The sequence below is a fragment of the Bufo bufo genome, chromosome 2 (genome assembly GCF_905171765.1).
Source record: "Bufo bufo chromosome 2, aBufBuf1.1, whole genome shotgun sequence".
NCBI lineage: Eukaryota > Metazoa > Chordata > Amphibia > Anura > Bufonidae > Bufo > Bufo bufo.
In genome coordinates, this window is record NC_053390.1 from 764,173,731 (window position 1) to 764,197,727 (window position 23,997).

Sequence of the window (23,997 nt, forward strand, 5' to 3'; positions counted from 1 at the left end):
AGGAAGGGGTTGCGAAGAAGTTGCGGGGGGGGGCCCCATTCAAAGATTTTCTGTGGGGCCCAGTAATTTCTAGTTACACCACTGGATGAAACTTTTTGCTGAAGGTCCTCTGTTGTAAAGAGCTCTTGGCGACCACCCACTGTATGGTCCTTCAGTTTGTACTCAAGCTCCTGTAAGAAATTATAAATATGTCTGGCTTGGTAGACATTTTATCAGTAGAAGACAGGAAATGAAAGAGTGAGCTGGTGGCTGCTGCGGGAGACATAGCCAGTGTGTATTCCTGTGAGATATAGCGGAGGTGGTTGCTACGCACATTCAGGGAATTAATAGGGCAATAGAAACCGAATACCACAGAGGGTCTGGAGCCTGAACTGAGGGGTAAAGTCTGTGCATCCTAGAAGCAGCTTACACCTATAAAAGAGACAGGACTGCAACAAAGTCCAGCCTGCTGCTTGGAAGCAATGTTGTGAATATGCCTGTGTATGCTATGGGGAGAGTGGAGAAAGCCGCTGCCAGATACTTCTAGCAGTGGCTTATCTCCCACACATTAGTGTGTTGGCCAAACCTGCCATTCTCGGTGGGTTTGGCCAACAAAAGTGTCCTGTGTATGGCCAGCTTTGTAGACTGTGCACATTTTGTGGTACTGTGCCACATGAAAATGTATTTGCAGACGAAGCCAGAGTGTTGATGTCTAGGTAGTTGTGTGTAAAGCAAGTCAGAGGCGGAGTGAGTGGCTATCGCTTAAAGGGACGGTGTCATATTTGTCTGTTCTTATTTAAACAGACAGCGCACAAAATTTTTCTGTTAAGCCTAATGCAGACGTCCGTGGAACACGGTCCGTGAGATACTGGACTGGCATTGCAGGAGCGCACGGCGCCATTGGTTGCTATGACGCCGTGCGCTTTGTGCGGCCCCCGCAGTACAGTAATACACTTGTATGATCTATACAAGTGTATTACTGTACAGCAGCGGCGGCACGAAGCGCACGGCGTCATAGCAACCAATGGCGCCGTGCGCTCCTGCAATGCCAGTCCGGTATCTCACGGACTTCTGCATGAGGCTTTACCTGTCAATAAGCCTGTGCCCTCATTAAGAGACTGTAACCACTAAGCATCTTTCCTGTCAAAGGCTGTTGTAACGATAACTTCTTACTCCACATGAGTCCAGTCAACACTGCCTTGTTTAAAGAGGACCTTTACCAGAATAAAGCATCTAAACTAACTATACAGACGTGTAGAGCGGCGCCCAGGGATCCCCCTGCACTTACTGTTATACCTGGGCGCCGCTCAGTTCTCCCGTTATAGCCTCCGGTATCTTCATAGTTAGTTGCCGGCGTCTCTTTCTCCTGTGCTGTAGCGCTGGCCAATCGTAGCGCTCAGCTCATAGCCAGGCTATGAGCTGAGCGCTGCGATTGGCCAGCGCTACATCATAGGAGAAGGAGACCGCGGCAGGTTCCCCTGGGTGGAGCCTAGCTATGAAGATACCGGAGGCTATACCGGACGAACGGAGCGGCGCCCGGGGATAACAGTAAGTGCAGGGGGATCCCTGGGCGCCGCTCTACATGTCTGTATAGTTAGTTTAGATGCTTTATTCTGGTGAAAGGTCCTCTTTAAGTTACACCTGTGTCCGCCTGATTTCTTCTGCCATCCTAGAGTGGGAAGCAGTGGTGTAACTAGAAATGACTGGGCCCCACAGCAAATTTTTGAACAGGGCCTCCCCCAAGAACTTCTTTGCAACCCGTTCGCAACCCCCTCCTCCCATGCAACCACCACTCCAGCGTCTCATCAAGATTGGTCCCTCAGACGTGACCTGGCAGCCGCTCAATCTATTTCCTACAGTGTCTCTATATATAATGTCATTGTATAACACTGTTGAGGGGGCCCTGACAATAAAATCTTTGAAGTGAAATCCTCTATTGTGTTCAGATCCGGTGACTGACTCGGCCATTCAAGAATATTCCACTTCTTTGCTTTAATAAACTCCTGGGTTGCTTTGGCTTTCTGTTTTGGGTCATTGTCCATCTGTATTATGAAACGCTGACCAATCATTTTGGCTACATTTGGCTGGATTTGAGCACACAGTATGTCAGTGAAAACCCCAGAATTCATCCGGCTGCTTCTGTCCTGTGTCACATCATCAATAAACACTAGGGACCCTGAAGGGAAATGTGACTCCATCTTGACTTCTCTTACATGTACAGAATTGTTATAATATCTCACCCATGCACTGTTTCACATCCCCCCCCCGCTGTGAGTTAGGTTCACTTATCTGTCTCAGGAATCTCCCAGAACTAGAACAAATGTTCTGTCTCATTCAGGGTCATTTGGCACAACTGCGTACATTCTTATATGTGACGTATTACATACCATAAAAGGTAGTTCCGGTAGTATCTGTGTGAGCACCAATGTTTATCTTTTATGAATGGTTTAACGCTGTTGTTATGCAAACTTTTCTACTGCCTATATAAGACCAAGCTATAGCATAATAAAATTAGAGTGTTTATCAGTGATTGCCTGTGTGTGTGTCTGTTATTAGCAACTGAGAAACATCTCTCCTGACGTCAGTGTCTCAAACCAAGGTTGTCGTAGAGATCCAGAAAGGTCCAAATCCTTTCAGTTTGGGATAGAGAAGGCCATCCTCGTGTCCGGTAAGAGAGACATCCCTTTTGTCCACTGCCCGGTCCGAGGGCACTGGCCACATCTCTACCCATGAGTTTTTATTATGTATCCGGGATACATTGTTAAGTCTTAAAAATAGACTCCGGGAGTTTATAATAAGTACTTGGAGTACTTTCATGAATAAGGCCAGCACTTGGAGTGCCATGCACGCCATAGAGTCTCAGGGAGATCTATCGTAAGTTGGTTTGTGTCAGGGACACACCAGAGGATCTCCGGGAGATCTATTTACTTTATCTAACTGTCGACAGAGATTTTTTAGTACCAGGGGTACATGTAAGAGAACAGTCTCAGGGAGACTGACCTACCTTGGTTTGACGCATACCTATATTTAGAGTATAAGATACATAGAGTGTTAAGATTCATCTGTTTGTGTAAGAGCTATTGTTCTGGTGGTAAGTGTAAGAACATATCTCACTGTAATATTATCACTCTGTCATTTGATGAATTTTCTTACTGTGGGTGGAGGAAAATCTAAGTGTGAGTTTCCCCCTCCCAACCAGGGACTGAAGGCTGAAATAGTGACAGCCTAGTTCTCCTTCCCAATCTCATGTTGATTGTAAAGCAAAGCGTTTTCTGATGGACCTCAGACAAAATACAAGACTTTGAGAAACATTTATATGAGAAGGAGGCAGCGGGATGCTTTGAGATCAGGAAGATACAGACCCCCACACATAATTACAAAAGTTCAGGAGCCAAAACCGTGAGTAAACAGAGACAGCCGACACATTTCTCAGTTGCTCTCAGCCATTTACTGCAGATGCTGTCTGTTTCAGCGTGATAGACTTGAAAAATGCTTTCTTCTCTATCACGGTTGACAAGTAGACCAGACTTTTTTTGCTTTTTCCTTTGAGGGTCGTCAACTCACCTGGTGCAGGATGCCCCAGGGATATGCTGATTCACCTGTAGTGGACAGCATTGTCCTCCAAACCAGTTTAAAACCATGGCACACCCCCTTCCCCCAGGGTTCTGTGCTCTTGCTTTGTTATTTGTGCAGTGTGTCAGAGGAGGCCAATGTAACAGATGGTTTATCTTTGTTGAAATGGTTGTCTGAATGTGGACACAAGGTGTCACACAAGAAAATGCAATGGAGTAAAAAGCAAGTTGAATACTTGGGCTTTGTTCTCACAAAGGGAGAAAGGAGAATCAGCACAGAAAGAGTCCAGTCTGTTGCGGGCCTGGTCACCCCGCACACCAAGAAAGAAATGTTATGTTTCCTCGGTATGATAAACTACTGCAGACAATGGATTCCTGATTGCTCCTACTATGACAATGTAACGAGACAAGCCACTCTGGCAGACATGCCAGATCTCATCAGGAGGTCTGAGGAAATGTTTAATGCATTTGATTATTTGAAATGTTCTTTAATGACAAGTCCAGGTTTGGACCTCCCTGACTACAGACTCACATTCCACGTATATGCTCGACAAAATTGTAAAACCATGGCGGGTGTGCTGACACAATATCACGGAAGCAAGTTACGTCCTTGTGCCTTTTTCTCAAAGGTGGTTCTGGCACCCGTCCAAGGAATGCCGGCCTGTCTGAGATCTCTTGCAGCCTGTGCTATGATGGTTGAGCTTGCAACGCCGCTCACAATGAGACATGAGACTATCCTGTACACCACACATGATGTAGTAGGCCTTCTCAAAGGCATACACACACAACACATGTCCGCACAAAGACTATCTGGATATAAGAGTCTACTCCTCAGCAATCCCTCCCTCCAAATTAAATACGCAAGACACACCTCAGGTCCAGCACCTATCTTGAATGCCCTATTAGGACTTAAAGGACCTGAGGATCACTTGACAGAGGCACATGATTGTATACACGCCATACAACATGACACACATGTTGTCCTGGAAGCCAGACCCATCACATACCAATCTGGACAAGCAGCAGAATTAATTGCACTCACGAGAGCATGCATACTACATGAAGGCAAGCCAGTCACCATTTACACTGACAGCAGGTACGCACATGAAGTGGTCTGGGACCATGGGGTCATTTGGCAAAGGAGAGGATTCATTGCAGCTGATGGTAAGCACATCTCACATTCACAACTTGTCATACAACTTTTAGAAGCCATAAGATTTCCCTCACAGATTGCAATTGTCCACTGCAGGGCGCATACTGGTGGTAAAGATCATGTGTCCCAAGGCAATGCCCTGGCAGACGCGGAGGCCAAGACGGCTGCACTGATGGCCCCGGCCACATTGCAAATGGTGAAATTAGAACCTCCTTCACTTGAGTTAACTCAGATGCTTGTGGATCTCCAGTCCTCAGCTACTGACGATGAAATGGCCACTTGGTGTTATCCAATCTTGCAGAAGAATCCTAGGACAGGATTAATCTGCAAATAGGGGGAAACATGCATACCACAGCACAGCTCCCATCTGTTCATTGCACATTTTCATGGAGTAGGACACAACAGCATTCAAACAACACACATGCTGCTAGCACAGAACTTTTATATTACAGGCATTAAACAGTTAGTGTCAGATTATGTGGGAAGGTGTATCAGATTATGTGGGAAGGTGTATCACATGTTTGAGGAACAACCCAAACACCAATGTAACCAGATTGATTAAAGCCCTAAGTAAAATTGAGGAAAAAGTTGCTTGTAAGTCTCCTTGTCTTCCACAGGAACCAACTCACCCATTCCAAATGGGAGATATCGTGCTGATAAAGAAATTAAAGAAAGGAAAATTCGCAGGAGACTTCACCTATGGACCACCGACTACAGTGATAGCCGCGACCCGCACAGCAGTACTCACAGAAGAAGCACCTACTTAGATCCACGCCACCAGAGTGAAACTGGTAAAGGAGGCACCCCAAAAGGAGGTAATAACAGGGACAGACAGTCCTGACCTCGAAAAAGGACAAAGTGAGGTACTAACGGGAGCAGACAGCTCTGACCTCCACCAGGATACACTCCCTCAATTCTGGAAGATGGCACAGATGGTCCACTTGGACTGTGGGATTACTGACAATACTAATGACTCTGCTGGAGGATAACAAAGCTGAAGTTGCTATAACTCAGAAAGGTGGAATCACTACCTTCTGGTACAATTCCTCCAGTACTCACGTTGCAACTTACTCCTTCTGTTTATGCAGCATAATGAAGTGCAGTCCTTCCACGAGATGCGGCAACCACTATAAGAATGGACATACCCTTAGAAACAAACAAACCCCTTCAAACCCTGTATCTTAACTTTTAACAATATGAGAGCAATATCTGACCCACCATATGAGGAGGCTCTTGCAGCAGAAACTGGGTTCTCTGATGCCAACCTATGGTTAGAATGGATGAAGTACAGCGCTGCTTCAGTAAATAAAAGTAATTGTTATATATGTGGGACAGCTAAGCCTCACCTAGGTAATGTGCCCTTAATATTGCCCTCTAGTGTTGAGGAATGTTTTTTGCAATTATTCTCAAATTCATCTAGTAACCAGTCTGCATGTGAAGAATGGAAGCAAAAACACCCACTCCTCATAAAAACTACCCGCCCTGGTGCAGGTATACATATCTATCCTGGTAACTATACCTGCCACAGAGGGGGAGATCAAGGAAGATCCCTGGGTAATTTCACTGAAGGATACTGTGCAACTTACAGTGATACAGATACCTCCCTCACACAGAATCAAGTATACTCGATTGGAGATGTATATTGGATCTGTGGGGATGGAAAGATAAGATCTAGACTAGAGGGTTCCTGGAAAGGTGAATGCGCTCTTGCTAAAGCCATCATGATCATACACATCTTCACTGAAAATTAAAAAGACACCAACACACATATACGCAACCGTCGTGCCCTCCCAAAAGGTAGCTTCGACCCACACGTGTATATTGATGCAATCGGGGTCCCAAGAGGGGTCCCTGATAAATTCAAGACCAGAGGTCAGGTGGCAGCAGGATTTGAATCCATAATTTCCCACATAACAATCAACAAAAATGTAGACTGGATCAACTATATTTACTATAATCAACAAAGGTTTGTAAACTACACCAGGGATGCGTTACAGGGTGTAGCAGAACAGTTACAGGCAGATTCCATTATGACATTTCAAAACCGCATGATACTCAATATGATACTTTCAGAAAGAGGTGGTGTCTGTAAGGTATTGACGGACCCCTCATCATGCTGCACGTTCATACCCAACAACACCGGCCCTAATGGTAAGGTCACACTGGCAATAAAGAAACTCGAGGATTTATCAATCGAGCTCAAAAGAAACTCAGGTATCGATAACCCTTGGGATCAGTATTTTGGCTGGTTCACTAACTGGAAACAGGCACTTGTACAGTTGGGAATCATTATTCTGATAATTATTATAGTAATAGCAATAGTTGCAACATGTATCATACCATGTGTACGGAAACTGATAATGAAAGGAGTATCAAATATGTCATTTTATGAGACTCTGCTGCCTAATCCTGAAGACAACTCACATGAAGGATATAGAAAATATCTGGCGGTATACAGGGAAAAGGGCAAGGGTAAGAACCATATTATCCAAGAAATTTGGTTCTAAGAGGGGATTGAAGGGAAATGTGACTCCATCTTGTCTTCTCTTACATGTACAGAATTGTTATAATATCTCACCCACGCACTTCACCCCCCCCGCTGTGAGTTAGGTTCACTTATCTGTCTCAGGACAGATTCTGGGAATCTCCAAGAACTAGAACAAATGTTCTGTCTCATTCAGGGTCATTCGGCACAACTGCGTACATTCTTATATGTGACGTATTACATACCATAAAAGGTAGTTCCGGTAGTATCTGTGTGAGCACTAATGTTTATCTTTTATGTTTGGTTTAACGCTGTTGTTATGCAAACTTTTCTACTGCCTATATGAGGCCAAGCTATAGCATAATAAAATTAGAGTGTTTCTCAGTGATTGCCTGTGTGTGTGTCTGTTATTAGCAACTGAGAAACATCTCTCCTGACGTCAGTGTCTCAAACCAAGGTTGTCGTAGAGGTCCAGAAAGGTCCAAATCCTGAAGTCTTGAACTCATGGACATCACCAGACGCTGTGTTTCCTCCGGTTTAATGCTCGGCCAGGCCTTTACTGCAGCGGTTTTCAGTTGCTGTTTGTTTGTGGCCTTTCTGTCTGAAGTTTAGTCTTTAACAAGTGAAATGCTCTATTGGGTTCAGATCCGGTGACTGACTCGGCCATTCAAGAATATTCCACTTCTTTGCTTTAATAAACTCCTGGGTTGCTTTGGCTTTATGTTTTGGGTCATTGTCCATCTGTATTATGAAACGCTGATCAATCATTTTGGCTACATTTAGCTGGATTTGAGCCCACAGTATGTCTCTGAAAACCCCAGAATTCATCCGGCTGCTTCTGTCCTCTGTCACATCATCAATAAACACTAGGGACCCAGTGCCACTGGCAGCCATGCATGCCCAAGCATCACCCTGTCTCCGCCGTGTTCTACAGATGATGTGGTATGCTTTGGATCATGAGCTGTACCATGCCTTCGCCATACTTTTTTCTTTCCATTATTCTGGTAGAGGTTGATCTTGGTTTCATCTGTCCAAAGAATGTTCCTACAGAAGTGTGCTGTTTTTTTAAGACTACTTTTCACACTGGTGTTTTGTTTTCCGTTTGTGAGATCTGTTCCAGGCTCTCACAAGCGGTCCAAAACGGATCAGTTTTGCCCTAATGCATTCTGAATGGAAAAGGATCCTCTCAAATTGCATCAGTTTGCCTCCGTTCCGCCTCCATTCTGCTCTGGAGGCGGACACCAAAACGCTGCTTGCAGCATTTTTTGTTGTCCGCCTTACGATGCGGAGGCAAACAGAAACGTCCTGGCACACAATGTAAGTCAATGGGGACGGATCCGTTTTCATTGACACAATATGGCACAATAGAAAACGGATCCATCCCCCATTGACTTTCAATGGTGTTCAAGACGGATCCGTTTTGGCTATGTTAAAGATAATAAAAACGGATCCGTTCTAAACGGATGCAGGCGGTTATATTATTTGTGCAGATCCATGACGGATCACCACCAAATGCGAGTGTGAAAGTAGCCTAAGATGTTTTTTAGCAAAGTCCAATCTAGCCGCCTTATCCTTGAGGCTTATGAGTGGCTTGCACCGCGCAGTGAACCCTCTGTATTTACTTTCATGCAGTCTTCTCTTTATGGTAGATTTGGATATTGATGCGCCTATATACTGGAGAGTGTTGTTCACTTGGTTGGCTGTTGTGAAGGGGTTTCTCTTCACCATGGTGATTATTCTGTGATCATCCACCACTGTTGTCTTCTGTGGGTGTCCAGATCTTTTTGCATTGTTGAGGTCACCAGTGTTTTCTTTCTTTCTCAGGATGTACCAAACTGTAGATTTTGCCACTCCTAATAGTGTAGCAATTTCTCTGATGGGTTTTTTCTGTTCTCGCAGATGAAGGAAGCTTGTTTCACCTGCATGGAGAGCTCCTTGATCGCATGTTTACTTCTCAGCAAAATCTTAAAAATGCAAGCACCACACCTCAAATCAACTCTAGGCCTTTTATGTGCTTAATTGAGAATGAAATAATGAAGGAATTGCCCACACCTGCCCATGAAACAGCCTTTGAGTGAATTGTCCAATTACTTTTGGTCCCTTTAAAAACAGGGTGCCACATGTAAAGGAGCTGAAACTCCTAAACCCTTCATCCAATTTTAATGTGGATACCCTCAAATGAAAGCTTAAAGTCTGGACCTATGTCCATGTCCATGATATAACTATAACTTGAATATGTTTTTGTAAACAGATTAAAAAAAACTAAATTTGTGTCACTGTCCAAATATATATGGACCTAGCTGTAAACATAAGGTATAACTCAGGAAAATAGTTAGATAGTAGTAATACTAGTCGAATTCCAAATGAATTATAGCTCTATCCACAAGATGGAACTCTTCCCCAAGTGTTTCTGGATGTCATTTAAGCAACATTCACCAAAAGAATACATCAAACTGCTCATGTATGTTTATGTCTCCTTGTATTTACCATTATGTATTTACAAAGATGAGTTGTACATTTTAATGCCATGAATTTTGCATACTATATAATATGATTTGCGGATGGGGTTGTAGAATTGGGAAAAACTCCACATTTTTGGGGGTGTTTTTTTACTTTTATGTTATTCATTACTTTTATGTTGTTTGTATAACAAAAACATCTTTAAAAAAAAAACATTTGTTTTCATGTCACCATATTTTGAGACCCATAACTTTTTTTTTTTTAAGTAGTCAGTCAGAGCTGTATGAGAGGTTGTTTTTAGAAGGATAAGTTAACATTTTCTTTGGTATCATTTTGGGTTACATACAAATTTTTTGTCTCTTGCTATCCCATTTTTATCGGAGGCTGGATGAACAAAATACATCACTCTTGTCTTTTTGTATCGTATTCAACTGGTGGGTAGGGATGAGCGAACCTGTTGAAGTTCGGGTTCGCCGGGTTCGGCCGAACTTCAGGTCAAAGTTTGGATTCGGGACCATAACTTGACACAAACCTGAACCCCAATGAAGTCAATGGGGACCCGGACTTCACTTAATTTTTTTCCGTTATAACATGGTTATATCGGAAAATAATAGCATTCTTAAGACAGAATACAGAGAATGGAATATGGCAATTTAGTAGTGAAAAAAAAGAAACAACTCACCTCATCCACTTGATCGCTCTGCAGCAGTCTCTTCTATCTTCATTCAGCAGGAACTGCCAAAGGACCTGCGATGTCTGTGACGTCACCGCACTTTTCCAGAGGGTGAGTATGGTGACGTCATCGCGCACATCGCAGGTCCTTTGGCAGGTCCTGCTGAATGAATGTAGAAGAGACTGCTGCAGCGAGATCAAGTGGATAAGGTGAGTTGTTGTTTTTTAACCCCTAAATGACCACATTCTTTTGCATTCTGTCTTAAGAATGCTATTATTTGCCGATATAACCATGTTATAACGGAAAATAATAAAATCACCTGAACACCAAACCTGAACCAGGACTTCAGTGAAACAGTCCGGGTTTGGATCCAGGTACCCGAACTCACAAAGTTCAGTACAAAACCAAACTTTGCAGTTCGGGTTCACTCATCCCTACTGGTTAGTTTAATATAATTATGATGTTATAGTTCAGGTTGTTACAGACACACCGATACATAATATTTGTACTTTCTTTTTCTTTTTTGACATAATAAGGCAGTATCTTTCATTTAACTTTTTTATTTTTTCATTGACATGGCTGTATAAGGCCTAGTTTTATGCAAGTGAAATGACATTATTTTGGGGCTTATTAATTTATAGACTTTTTTTGCATCACAAATATAGAAAAAGGTGTTTTTTTTATGTTTATAGCGTATATATTTCACACCAAGTAACCTGTGAAATTAGTTGCTCAGGTTATTTTGCTCGTGTGGATACCTAATAAGTGTAGTTTTTTGCCTTTACATAATGTATGCACAATAAAATGTGTTGTAGGTAAAATAATTACTTATTTATTAATTTTTGCAAGTTTTTATATTAAAAAAAGTATAACTTTTTTTAAAAACTCCATTAAGGAATTACTGTCTTACAAAATTATTTTATACTTATAATGCATTAGTATACGCCTATATGGCTACATTATGCTCTATGTCTCTATGACGCAGGCTGTGGTTAGGACAGCACTAGTAGAGATGGCCTTGCGGTTTGCCCGGTGGTCATTTTGCGGCGAACTTTACGAGTTCGCGATTCGCCGAATATGTGAACATATGGCGATATTCGCACCAGCCATATTCTTTTACATTGTAAAGAACTTTGACCCATGACACATCCATCAGGTGGTACAGGACAGCCAATTGAGACGTTTCAGCACATGGACATACCCCCTACCTTATAAATAAACCTGATCTGGGCGCCATTTTACATAAACTCTTTTGCCAGTGTAGGGAGAGGTTGCTGTGTGGAGCAGGCACAGATTGCTAGCTAATAGGGCCACAAAAGTCCTTTTAAGGACTGGTATAGGTGTGCTATCGATAGGTGTGACATAATGAGGGGTGTGATATACTTATAATATACTTTTCTAACATTGAAAGTATATTATAGTGCAGGAGAGGTTGCAGCTAACCTATTTAAACATGGCCAGTTGGATTTCTGATCGGTCACGACTAAGAACATGTTTGTTCGAAACGCGTAGACGTTCATTGGAACACTGAGGTGATGCTGTCACTGTATTGATCTGTACTACACTGGATAAAGGAACCTATAATATTTTCTAACTTCGATGCTGGATCCATAGCTTTATTTCTATATTATAGTGCAATTGTATTTTGCAGCAGTTGTGTGCGTTGCTGCTGCGATACCGCAGCTACACAGAGTGCCAAACGCTATTGGAACAAATAATTTCTACTGGTGTGATATACCAGTTGCCCCCCAAAAAAACTGGTTGAAGCAGGGGTGTTATATACCAATAATATACTTTCTACATAGTGCATTTAGTTAGTGCAGCATTTGTTTGCCTTTTTCTCTGCGTTACCGCAGCTACACAGAGTGACAAACGCTATTGGAACCAATAATTCCTACTGGTGTGATTGGCCAGTTGCCCCCCCAAAAAAATGATTGAAGCAGGGGTGTTATATGCCAATAATATACTTTCTATATAGTGCATTTAGGTAGTGCAGCATTTGTCTGTGGTTTTGGTGCGTTACCGCATTTACACAGAGTGACAAACGCTATGGGAACCAATAATTTCTACTGCTGTGATATACCAGTTGCCCCCCCCCAAAAAAAAAAGTGATTGAAGCAGGGGTGTGATATACCAATAATATACTTTCTATATAGTGCATTTGGGTAGTGCAGCATTTGTTTGTGGTTTTGCTGCGTTACCGCATCTACACAGAGTGACAAACGCTATTGGAACCAATAATTTCTACTGGTGTGATATACCAGTTGCCCCCCAAAAAAACTGATTGAGGCAGGGGTGTTATATACCAATGATATACTTTCTATATAGCACATTTAGTTAGTGCAGCATTTTTTTGCAGTTTTGCTGCGTTACCTCAGCTACACAGAGTGACAAATGCTATTGGAACAAATAATTTCTACTGGTGTGATATACCAGTTGCCCCCACAAAAAAGTGATTTAGGCAGGGGTGTGATATACCTTCTTACACAAATACTGCTCTTCTAAAGGGACTTTTGTTACAGGGTCATTTTGAAAATGACAGGCAGAGGAAGAGGCAGGCCATTCCACAGGGGTGGTAGGCGTCGGTCAGGTGCATCAGGCCGGAGCCTAAGTGGGAAGTTGCAGAAGGTGCGTGCGATTACTTCAAAGGATGCACCAGGCTTGGTTGAGTGGCTCACTCAGCCTTCTGCTTCTGCACCCTCTTCATACTCTCTATCTGCACCCTCTTCACTCTCTGCTGCGTGCACCCCAAAAGACACCACCACCATATCCCCTCCGCTCGAGTCAGAGGAATTATTTTCCCATCCATTACAAGACCTTACCGATGCACAGCCATTCTTGGCATCGGATCAGGAAGAGGAGGTATCAACGGTCGCCACCCAGCAGTCTGACGACAGTACCTAGATCAGTCCAAGGAGGGTGATCCCCGCTGTTGCTGCCTACTCCGAGATCTCTAATGTCAGTGGTGGTGAAGGTGACGATGATGACGTGTCGATGGACGTCACGTGGGTGCCCACAAGAAAGGAAGAGGGGGGGAGTTCAGAGGGAGAGACGGAGCAGCAGATAGGGAGGAGAAGCAGGCAGAACTTACAGTGCATAGGATGCAAAAAGCAGACTGCTAATGTATCTGGAACGAGCCATGCACCATGCACGATCACATCTGGCGCTCCCAGGATGCCGGCACATGGCTCCGCAGTGTGGGCTTTATTTTACGTGCCCGCTGCTGACAATAGTGTTGCCATCTGCAGCCTGTGCTGTCAACGCATAAGTCGCAGTAAGCCCAACACTTACCTGGCCTTCCATCCCAAGCCTAGTGGGAGCAACACCGTCAGAACCCACTAAGCCACACTCCTAGTGCTCCCTGTCCTGCCTCTTCTCCTTATCCTCTCTCCTCCCAGTTGTCCTCCACTCCACCTTCCACCGTGCCGTCATTGCGTTCATCTGGCAAAAGGCAGGCTTCCTTGCCCTAAATGTTCGAGCAAAAAAAGATGATGACACCGGATAACCCTCCTGCCCAACGGCTGACCACTGGCTTGTCAGAACTGCTAGCCCGCCAACTACGGCCATATAAACTGGTGGACTCTAAAGGCCTTTAGAAAATTTGTGGCCATTGGCACACTGCAAGGGAAGGTCCCCGGAAGGAAATATTTCTCCCAGAAGGGCATCCCAGAGCTATATAGCCACGTTCAGCAGGTGAATGCGCCTCTGGCACACAGTGTGGCTGCAAAGTTACATCTCACCACAGACACGTGGTCTAGCAAACACGGGCAAGGAAGGTACATAACTTTTACTGCCCACTGGGTGAACCTTCTGACGACCGTCAAGCATGCAACCCGTGGCACCCGTGTAGATTTGGTGTTACCGCCACGGATTGCATGCAGACCTGCCTCTTCTTCTCCTCCTCCTACTCCATCCTCCCTCTCCTCCTCGGCTGACTCCTCCTTTTCTGCTGCTACCATCTCTTCCGCTGCACCCCCCGAAGCTCCCCAGAACCTATCCAATGTGCCAGGTGAGACGGTGCCATGCTGTGCTGCGTCTGTTGTGCCTGGAAGCCAAGAGCCACACTGGTCCTGCACTCCTTTCAGCTTTGCAGTCACAGGCCGATTAGTGGCAAACCATGCTCAATTTGACAGTTGGTAAAGTGGTGTGCTACAACGGTGCCAATCTGCTGAGCACGCTGAAACAGGGCAAAATGACACACGTGCCGTGCATGGCACACATCCTAAACTTAGTCATGCAGCGATTCGTTGCCAAATACCCCAGGGTCCAGGATGTCTTGCGGCAGGCCAGGAAAATCTCTGGCCATTTTAGAAGATCTTACACGGCCATGGCTCGCCTTGCTGACATTCAGCGGCGACACCACCTGCACGTCAGACGTCTGATTTGTGACTGCCCAATGCGATGGAACTCCAGCTTGTATATGCTTGATAGGCTGCTCCAGCAGAAACGTGCAGTTAACGACTACCTGTACGAACTCTGCGGCAGGACAGGTTCTGGGGAGATAGTTGTTTTTTTTACTGCGCCAGTGGATGCTCATGCGCGTTGCATGCAGACTTCTGCGGCCATTTGATGAGATCACAAAACTGGTCAGTCGCAGCCAGGGCGCCATCAGTGACATCGTACCTTACGCCTTCTTTCTGGAGCATGCATTGCGTTGTGTCATTGATCAAGCCAACGAAGAGCAGGAGCTAGAAGATGAGGAAGTCGCAATGCTGGATGAATTCCCAGCGGGGCTACTCCATCTGAGACAAGTCAACAACAGGAGTCTGATAAGGAGTTAGAGAAGGATGGTGCTGTGGCGGAGGAGGAGCAAGAAGAGCATACTTTCAACTATTCTGGGATTCCTGGTGTTGTCCGTGGCTGGGGGGGAGGAGAATGAGGACAACATTATCCTAGGTGATGAGCAGGAGCCAGGGCACGCCACCGCTTCCAGTTTAGTGCAAATGGGGGCCTTCATGATCCAGTGTTTGAAGAGGGACCCCTGTATAAAAAGCATAAAGGGCAAGGACCAGTACTGGGTGGCAATGTACTTAGACCCCCGGTACAAACACAAAATGGCGGACATGTTACCACCATCACAGAGGGCTGTCAGAATGCAGCACTTCCAAGCCTTGCTTTGAGAAATGCTGCATTCTGCTTTTGCGCTGGCAGAGGAATTTACACTCAAAGAGAAACTGTTGCGGGTAACTATCTAACAGCGCATGCAAGAAGAGGGCAGTTTGAAGATGTGTTGGTCACTTCGGATATGAGATCATTCTTGCAGCCAACCCATCGACAGCCGCCCTCCGAATCCAGCCTCAGGGAACGCCTAGACCGACAGGTGTCCGACTACATCGGGTTAACGGCCGATGTGGACTCTCTGAGAAGCGATGAGCCCCTGAACTACAAGGTGTGCAGGCTTGACCTGTGGCCAGAGCTGGCACAATTTGCCATGGAACTCTTGGCTTGCCCCTCGTCCAGTGTCCTGTCCGAAAGGACGTTCAGCGCAGCAGGGGGGATCGTGACCGATAAGCACACTCGCCTAGCTCACGACAGTGTGGACTACCTCACATTTCTAAAATTTAATGAGGCATGGATCTCGGAGAAACACATATGACGAGTCGACCACGTTTGATTGAATTTTCTCATGACAGCCCACAAATATCCGCCACCACCCAGAACAAATCATGGTCCCTGTCTTAGGTAAATACAGCGGCATAAAAGGCCTTTTATGTCCGTTGAATGCCTAATTTTTGTAGCCTGTACTGGCCGACAGTTACATCTTTATCCTGTGACCGCCTAATGTCCCTCCAGCCACAGAATCCTACAAAGTTGTGTGCTGTCAGGTGAATGCCTATTGGCTATTTTTTGGGGCCTGAACTGGCCGACAGTTACATTTTTATCCTGTGACCGCCTAATGTCCCTCCAGCCACAGAATCCCACAATATTGTGTGCTGTCAGGTGAATGCCTATTCGCTAATTTTTGGGGCCTGTACTGCCCGACATTTACATATTTATCCTGTGACCGCCTAATGTCCCTCCAGCCACAGAATCCTACAAAGTTGTGTGCTGTCAGGTGAATGCCTATTGGCTAATTTTTTGGGCCTGTACTGGCCGACAGTTACTTTTTTATCCTGTGACCGCCTAATGTCCCTCCAGCCACAGAATCCTACAAGTTGTTTGCTGTCAGGCGAATGCCTATTGGCTAATTTTTGGGGCCTGTACTGGCAAGTTCTCACAACAATACTTAGTGCACCAATCACTAATATCTCATGAGACCTTATAAAATGTAAAGTTGTGTGCACCGCAATGGCGCTTTTTTTTAAACACTCAATCTGCATATATAGTTATTGTTCTAACATGCATGTGAAATGTAATCAAATACACTGCTTTAATGTCAAATTACTTACAGTGAGAAGTTCTTACACAACGTTGCGAAAATTGTTGCCAACCATCTGTTCTGATCGCATCCAAATTCGGTCTGGTGGAAACCAGTTGCCGTAGTAGGCCGCGCCTATTTTGCGCATATGCGAAAATTTATTTTATAAAATAATGAATAGAGATCACAAAATTTGAATAATACATCTGTTATGTCACTGTCGATGTTGTGGGACTATTTGCACACTTCTAGTAATTATTTGGTGGCTGCAAATATGACCTGAAGGCTTTTCAGGTTCGCCTGCCATTGAAAGTCTATAGTGCCCACTGCAAACACATGGTTCGCGAACATTTGAGCGCGAATGCGCATTCGCGTTCGCGAACCGTCCCGGCTAATGTTCGGCCATCACTACTTTCCAGGTCACCAGAGCTGACTGCAGAGGGCTTACACAACATCCAATCAGAACAATGGGACCAAATCGGTGGGAGGGGCTTTCTTTGTTCATGCTGTGGTCACAAACTATGATGCAGGCTGTGGCTAGGACAGACTGAAAAGAATGGCGTGGCATTAAACAAGCAGGAAGTGCTCAAACCCACATGCAGTTGTGCATATATATACAGGGGAGCAAATCCTGCACTTGTGGCCCGTTGCTAATGACGATCCCCAGCAAAAATGCATACAGTGGAGGATGCCCGCAGCGAACCACAAGTACCACAATAGACATCCTACACAAGATAGCAATTATGTAGATGTGATAATCAATATAGCAATATAACAAAATAATAGCAAAAACAGGTGCACTCTGCGGTCTTACTAAACCCTCAAACTGATTTTAAAATTGAGAGATTAGCCAACATATCCTACGGTGTAGGACATGTCTGAGCCCGAGCACAGTTTGAGGGTTTAGTAAGACCGCAGAGTGCACCTGTTTTTGCTATTATTTTGTTATATTGCTATATTGATTATCACATCCACATAATTGCTATCTTGTGTAGGATGTCTATTGTGGTACTTGTGGTTCGCTGCGGGCATCCTCCACTGTATGCATTTTTGCTGGGGATCGTCATTAGCAACGGGCCACAAGTGCAGAATTTGCTCCCCTATATATATGCACAACTGCATGTGGGTTTGAGCACTTCCTGCTTGTTTAATGCCACGCCATTCTTTTCAGTTTGTATTTATAGAGATGCCTGGAGGTGTATAAACTCCAATTTAAATGTGCCTGTTTTCCATCCACAGGCTACATTTAGGTGCACCTGTGAGGCCTGGGCCTTATCAGCCAGTCTTGAGTGGGACTCGCAGACTCCTCCCTCCTCCCATTGCTAGCATGGTTACATGCTGGAGGTAACTGGTGAGTTGTTTGTGAGTCGGCCTCATGCTCCTGTAATTTGCCCACTGGCTCCTGGTATTGCCCATACGGCACAGGTAGGTGAGTGTTAGGTCCCCGAGCTACTTGAGAAACCTTGGTGCGGTGATCGGGCTCAGACATGTCCTACACCGTAGGATATGTTGGCTAATCTCTCAATTTTAAAATCAGTTTGAGGGTTTAGTAAGACCGCAGAGTGCACCTGTTTTTGCTATTATTTTGTGGTTAGGACAGCACTAGTGTGCCCTCAGAGCAGGATTACTGTACTTACTGTCCCCTGGTCCTTTCCAAGTTACCAGAGCTGACTGCAGAGGGCTTACACAACATCTGATCAGAACAATGGGACCAAATCAGTGGGGAGGGGCATTCTTTGTTCATGCTGTGGTCACAAACTGTGCCAGTCAAGGGGTCAACAGTTGGAATTGGAGCTACTGCCAATCAAGGCTATAAAGAAAAAGGCTTCTCTAAGAACTGGAGCTGCTAGTTACAGTTTTTTTTGTAGAGCAGGAGTGCTCACAGAAGTGGTCTGCTCCCTCTGAAACAGCAATGATAAAAGACAGTGGGTGGTCATTAAGGGGTTAAAGGAGGCAAAGTTAGGCAAATAACTGACAAAAAGTGCCAGCAAATGTTTTCCCCAAAAACAAGAGGAGCATTGCCAAGCATACAGCAGTCATCATATATACTAAGTAGTCTCAATATTAGAAATAGAACCCAGCCAGATGTCCTCCCAAGGCTTCTCAACTCAAAAGCTGATTCTATCTGTTCTGCTCTGACAAACAGCTTTTGCAGTGAAAAAACTAGTTGCAGATGTGAGGCTGGGTTAGCTGTTTTTTGTTGTTGTGGTATGTTAGTCAGTTTAAAAGGCTGAGCAATGACTGGCTGTAGTTGTGAAACACTCAGCTTTTGTTAATCGTTTTTGAAAAGAGCTGAATAGCACATGCTTTCCACATGTGGGTCTCTCTTGAATTGCAAATTTCTGGGTTTGTTAGAATCTCACTTTTTTGGGAAAATTCGGTACAAATCAGGTTAGTTCAGAATCAATTAATTCATGCTTACTGGTGAGGATGCGGCAGTATTGCAAATTTTTGCTTATGCATGTTATTATATCTCCTCACATTTAAGTAGATTCATGTATGATACACCATGCCATGTTTGATATGCCATGTCATGCACCTTTAAAGAAGCCCTCCATGATTTTTTATGCTTATATAACGCAGGATAGGCCATTATTAAATAATAAGATAAAATACTCTTGAGTATGTTATGTGTATACCTGTTTTATTTGATGTGCAATTTGTGGGTAGTCTGCCACTTTAGTTCCTTTTCTGCCTCAGATGTGGTTTTCCTAATAAAGCCTACATTTCCCATTATGTCTGGCTTTGCAAAGACAAAAGGATCAGAGTCTCATCACATTGCATTACTATGAGTTCTGTGTAAGGGCATCCATGACAGATAAGTAACACAGAACTGCTATCACCTCACACTGCAAAGTCTCCATGTATTCCTAAGTGATACAGCTTGAGATTGTTTTCCCTCTCTGTCCTGTCATCTCTCTCTCACCTGTCAGCTCTTATATTCAGGAGGCAAGCGAGCAGCGTGAACCTACATCTCATAGAACTACACTGGAGAGTCAGCACACACAGATGGCATAGACAGGCAGTGTGAGTCAGGGGGCTTATATAACTGCAGCTAATGTATATACACTCAAGTACTATATATCTACACTCTTGGTCCTTTAGCTAGGAGAGACATTATTTCTTCAACAGAAGAAGTGAGAGCTACCAGGAAGGATTTCATAGGTGATGATGTAATTTTGTAGTTCACATGAAGAGACTGCTTGGAGACTGACCATTGCTGTCTACATGGTAGACCAACCTTTGGGGATGGCGGTCAGACGAGGTCTGGTGGCAGCAAAAAGTTAACTGCAAAGTAATGTTGCAGAGGCTGGGCTGCAAGCATGGAGTTCACACCCCTGTGAGCAGGCTCGGACTGGCCCACAGGGGTACAGGGGAATCCCCCGGTGGGCCCCTGAGCAAGGTGGGCCCCTAGTCTCCCACCCCCTGCACAAGTGGCTCATAATACAGTAGACTTACTGCACTACATACATACGGTATATACAATGTACAGCACCTCAACCAGTCTATGTTCATATAAAAAACTTGTTAAAATATGTATTATATTTAAATGTATCCGTACGGTGGGCCTCCAAAATAAATTTTACTGGTGGGCCCTAGGTCATTTACCATCCAGAGATACCCCAGGTCTAAAAAAAGTGGGTGTGCCGTGGGCCGGGTGTCTAAATGTAAACCAGCAAGGAAGCTAGAGTACATTTAGACTGGCACAGGGTACGCATGTGCATTTGAGACATAGTTTGGTGATTTATACAGTAGTGTTGATCACGAATATTCGAATTGCAAATTTTTATTGCAAATATCGGCACTTCGGCAACTTGCGAATAGTTAGAATATAGTGATATATATTCGAAATTTAAAATATTCGAGATTTTTTTTTTATCAGTACACATTATCCCTCCCTGCTTCTAGCTTGTGGGCCAATGAGAAGTCTGCAATATCTTTGACTTTAGGAGTAGTGTTAATTGCGAATTTTCGTAATGCAAATTTTCATCTGCAATTTTTCAATTACCGATTTCTGCAATCAAGAAAATAATGACTGGAGATACCGAATTCGCGAATATATTCCGAATATTAGCCCAAATATTCACAAAATATTTGAATATTGCCCCTGCCGCTCATCAGTGTTATACAGCACTGGACAACAACTGCAGAGGCTTTTAGGTCAAATAAAAAAAGAAACTTCCAAGAATTGACCCTATTTTGAAAACCACCACAGGCAATATAAATGCCTATGCTCCTCCTACTGGTAAGTGACAGGTCTGTGCGGCGCATTGCTTAATGATCTGTCACTTACCAATAGGAGGAGCTCCCGGCCGGTCACAGACAGCGCAGCAGGTAAGTATGATGCTTCTAATATTGCTAAGTAACCATGGCAACCAGGACTGCAGTAGTGTCCTGGTTGCCATGGTTACCGATCGGAGCCCCAGCGATTAAACTGGGACTCCGATCAGAACTCTCCTCTGCCACCAATGATCGGGGGGGGGGGGGAGAGGGGAGGCCGCACACTGTGCCACCAATAAAAATAATACAATAGAGGGAGGGAGGGAGGGAGGGGGGGCCGGGGGGGGGCCGCACACTGTGCCACCAATGAAAATAATACACTAGAGGGAGGGAGGGGGGCCTGGGGAGGCCGCACACTGTGCCACCAATGAAAATAGTACAATAGAGGGAGGGAGGGGGGGCCGGGGGAGGCCGCACTGGCCACCAATGAAATTAAAACTGGGGAGGGTGGGGGGTCTGCCCCCTGCTGCCTGGCAGCCCCTGATCTCTTATAGGGGGCTATGAAAGGCACAATTAACCCTTTAGGTGCAGCACCTGAGGGGTTAATTGTGCGTATCACAGCCCCCTGTAAGAGATCGGGTGCTGCCAGGCAGCAGGGGGCAGTCATGTACACAGTTCGTAGTATATTCTAACTAGAAGCGTCCCCATCACTATGGGAACGCCTCTGTGTTAGAATATACTGTCGGATATGAGTTTTCAAGTGAAAACTCAGCTCTGAAAAAGCTTTTATGCAGACGGATCTTCGGATCCGTCTGTATGAAAGTAACCTACGGCCACGGATCATGAACGCGGATGCCAATCTTGTGTGCATCCGTGTTCTTTCACGGACCCATTGACTTGAATGGGTCCATGAACCGTTGTCCGTCAAAAAAATAGGATAGGTCGTATTTTTTTGACGGACAGGGAACACGGATCACGGCCGCTGATGAACAACGGTGCATTCTCCGAGTTTTCAACGGACCCATTGAAAGTCAATGGGTCCGCAGAAAATCACGGAAAACGGATCAACGGCCACGGATGCACACAACGGTCGTGTGCATGAGGCCTTAGTGTTTAGTCAGTATTTGATCAGCGATCTTGATCAGTGATTGTGAGCCAAATCCAGGTTCGGGTCAAAAAAAGAACAGGTGCACTTCTTTCCATTAGACTTTATCTTTCTGTAGGCTTCATTCCTGGTTTTAGCTCCCAATCACTGATAATAATCACCAATCAAACATTGATCAAACACTGACTATTCAAAAGCGGCCTAACGGAGCAAATTGATTCCACACCAATTATTACTTCCATTAGGTCCATACCATTACTACTTCTATGAAAATATTTGTGACAAAAATCTAATGAAAATCACCAGTGTGAACAAGACCTAACTGCATTAATTATCACTTCATTTTATTTTTCTATATGTTGAATGTACAGCGTATAATTAGCAAACTCAGGAGAGATAATTACGGCACTTCTAAGTGGCTAATATCAGCAGCACAATTACATTTGTTGCAACTGTAATTGTGTTTTTAGCTGATTGGCTTGATTAGCTGTTAGATTATAAGGTTACTCTTTTTAAAACCCACATGTCAGCCAGGACTGTTAACCTGTTCCTAAACGTCCAGAAGTTGGGAAATAATAAACAAGCATGTATGTAAACTGAACAATACAGAATGCTTTATTGTAAGGATGAATACAATGTTTCATTATTTACAGTAAATATCATGGGGGGGGGGGATTTATCATGCCCTCCAAGCTAGTTTTCTAGCATACGAAAGCTGCAAAACTAATGCTTGCCATTTTTTTAAACACCACTGTGTAGTGGTGTGCCTAGGTTGTTTGGCACCCAGAGCGGGTCCTTTCTCTGGCACCCTCCCCCCCCCCCCAATACTTAAAAAAAAATTGTACCCCCTCACAGTAGTATTGCCTTCATTGTACAACCTTCACAGTAGTTTTTTTTTACAGATGTGTGTCCCCTAGCAGTAGTTATGCCCTCATTGTGCCCCTTTCACAGTAGTGATTCCCTATCTGTGCCCCTTCACAGTTGTAATGCCCTCTTTGTGTCCCCTTCATAGTAATAATCCCCATTGTGCCCCTTCATAGTAATAATCCCCCTTGTGCCTCCTTCACAGTAATAATGCCCATTGTGCCCCCTTAATAGTAATAATGCCCATTGTGCCCCCTTAATAGTAATAATGCACATTGTGCCCCTTGACAAAAATAATGCCCTCTGTGCCCCCTCCATAGTAGAAATCCCCATTGTTCCCCGTTCACACTAATAATGCCCTCTGTGCCTACTTCAAGGTAGTAATGCCCATTGTGCCACCTCCATACTAGAAATGCCCATTGTGCCCCTTCACATAAGCAATGCCCTATGTGCCCCCAATAGAGTACAAATGCCCATTGTGCCCCCTCCAGAGTAGAAATGCCCATTGTGCCCTCTTTGTGTTAAAAACAAAACAAACAAACAAAAAACACAGTAACTACTGACCTTGTCCCATTCCTGAAGTTCACAGTCCTCTCTCCCCTGCAGACTCAGATTGCTCTGCAGCACTGTGTGTGCAGAGCTTATGCAGATTTCTTAACTGCAGGCTCCTCACACACAGTCCGGCAGCGCGATCTGTGCCTAACATAGAAAGTATATTATAGTGCATTTGTATTGTGCAGCAGTTGTGTGCGGTTCTGCTGAGATACCGCAGCTAGATAGAGGGACAAACGCTATTGGAATAACTAATTGCAACTGGTGTGATATACCTGTTGCCCCCCAAAAAATTGATTGAGGGGTGTGATATACCTGCTTCCACAAAATACTGATTAAGGGGTTCGATATACCTGCTTCCACCAAATATTGATTAAGGGGTTTGATATAACTTCTTCCACCAAATATTGATTAAGGGCTGCGATATACCTGCTTCCACAATATACTGATTAAGGGGTTCGATATACCAGTTTAGTGCATTTTGGCAGTGAAGCATTTGTTTGCGGTTTTGCTTCGTTACCTCAGCTACAGATAGTGACAAATGACATTGGAACAAATAATTTCTACTGGTGTGA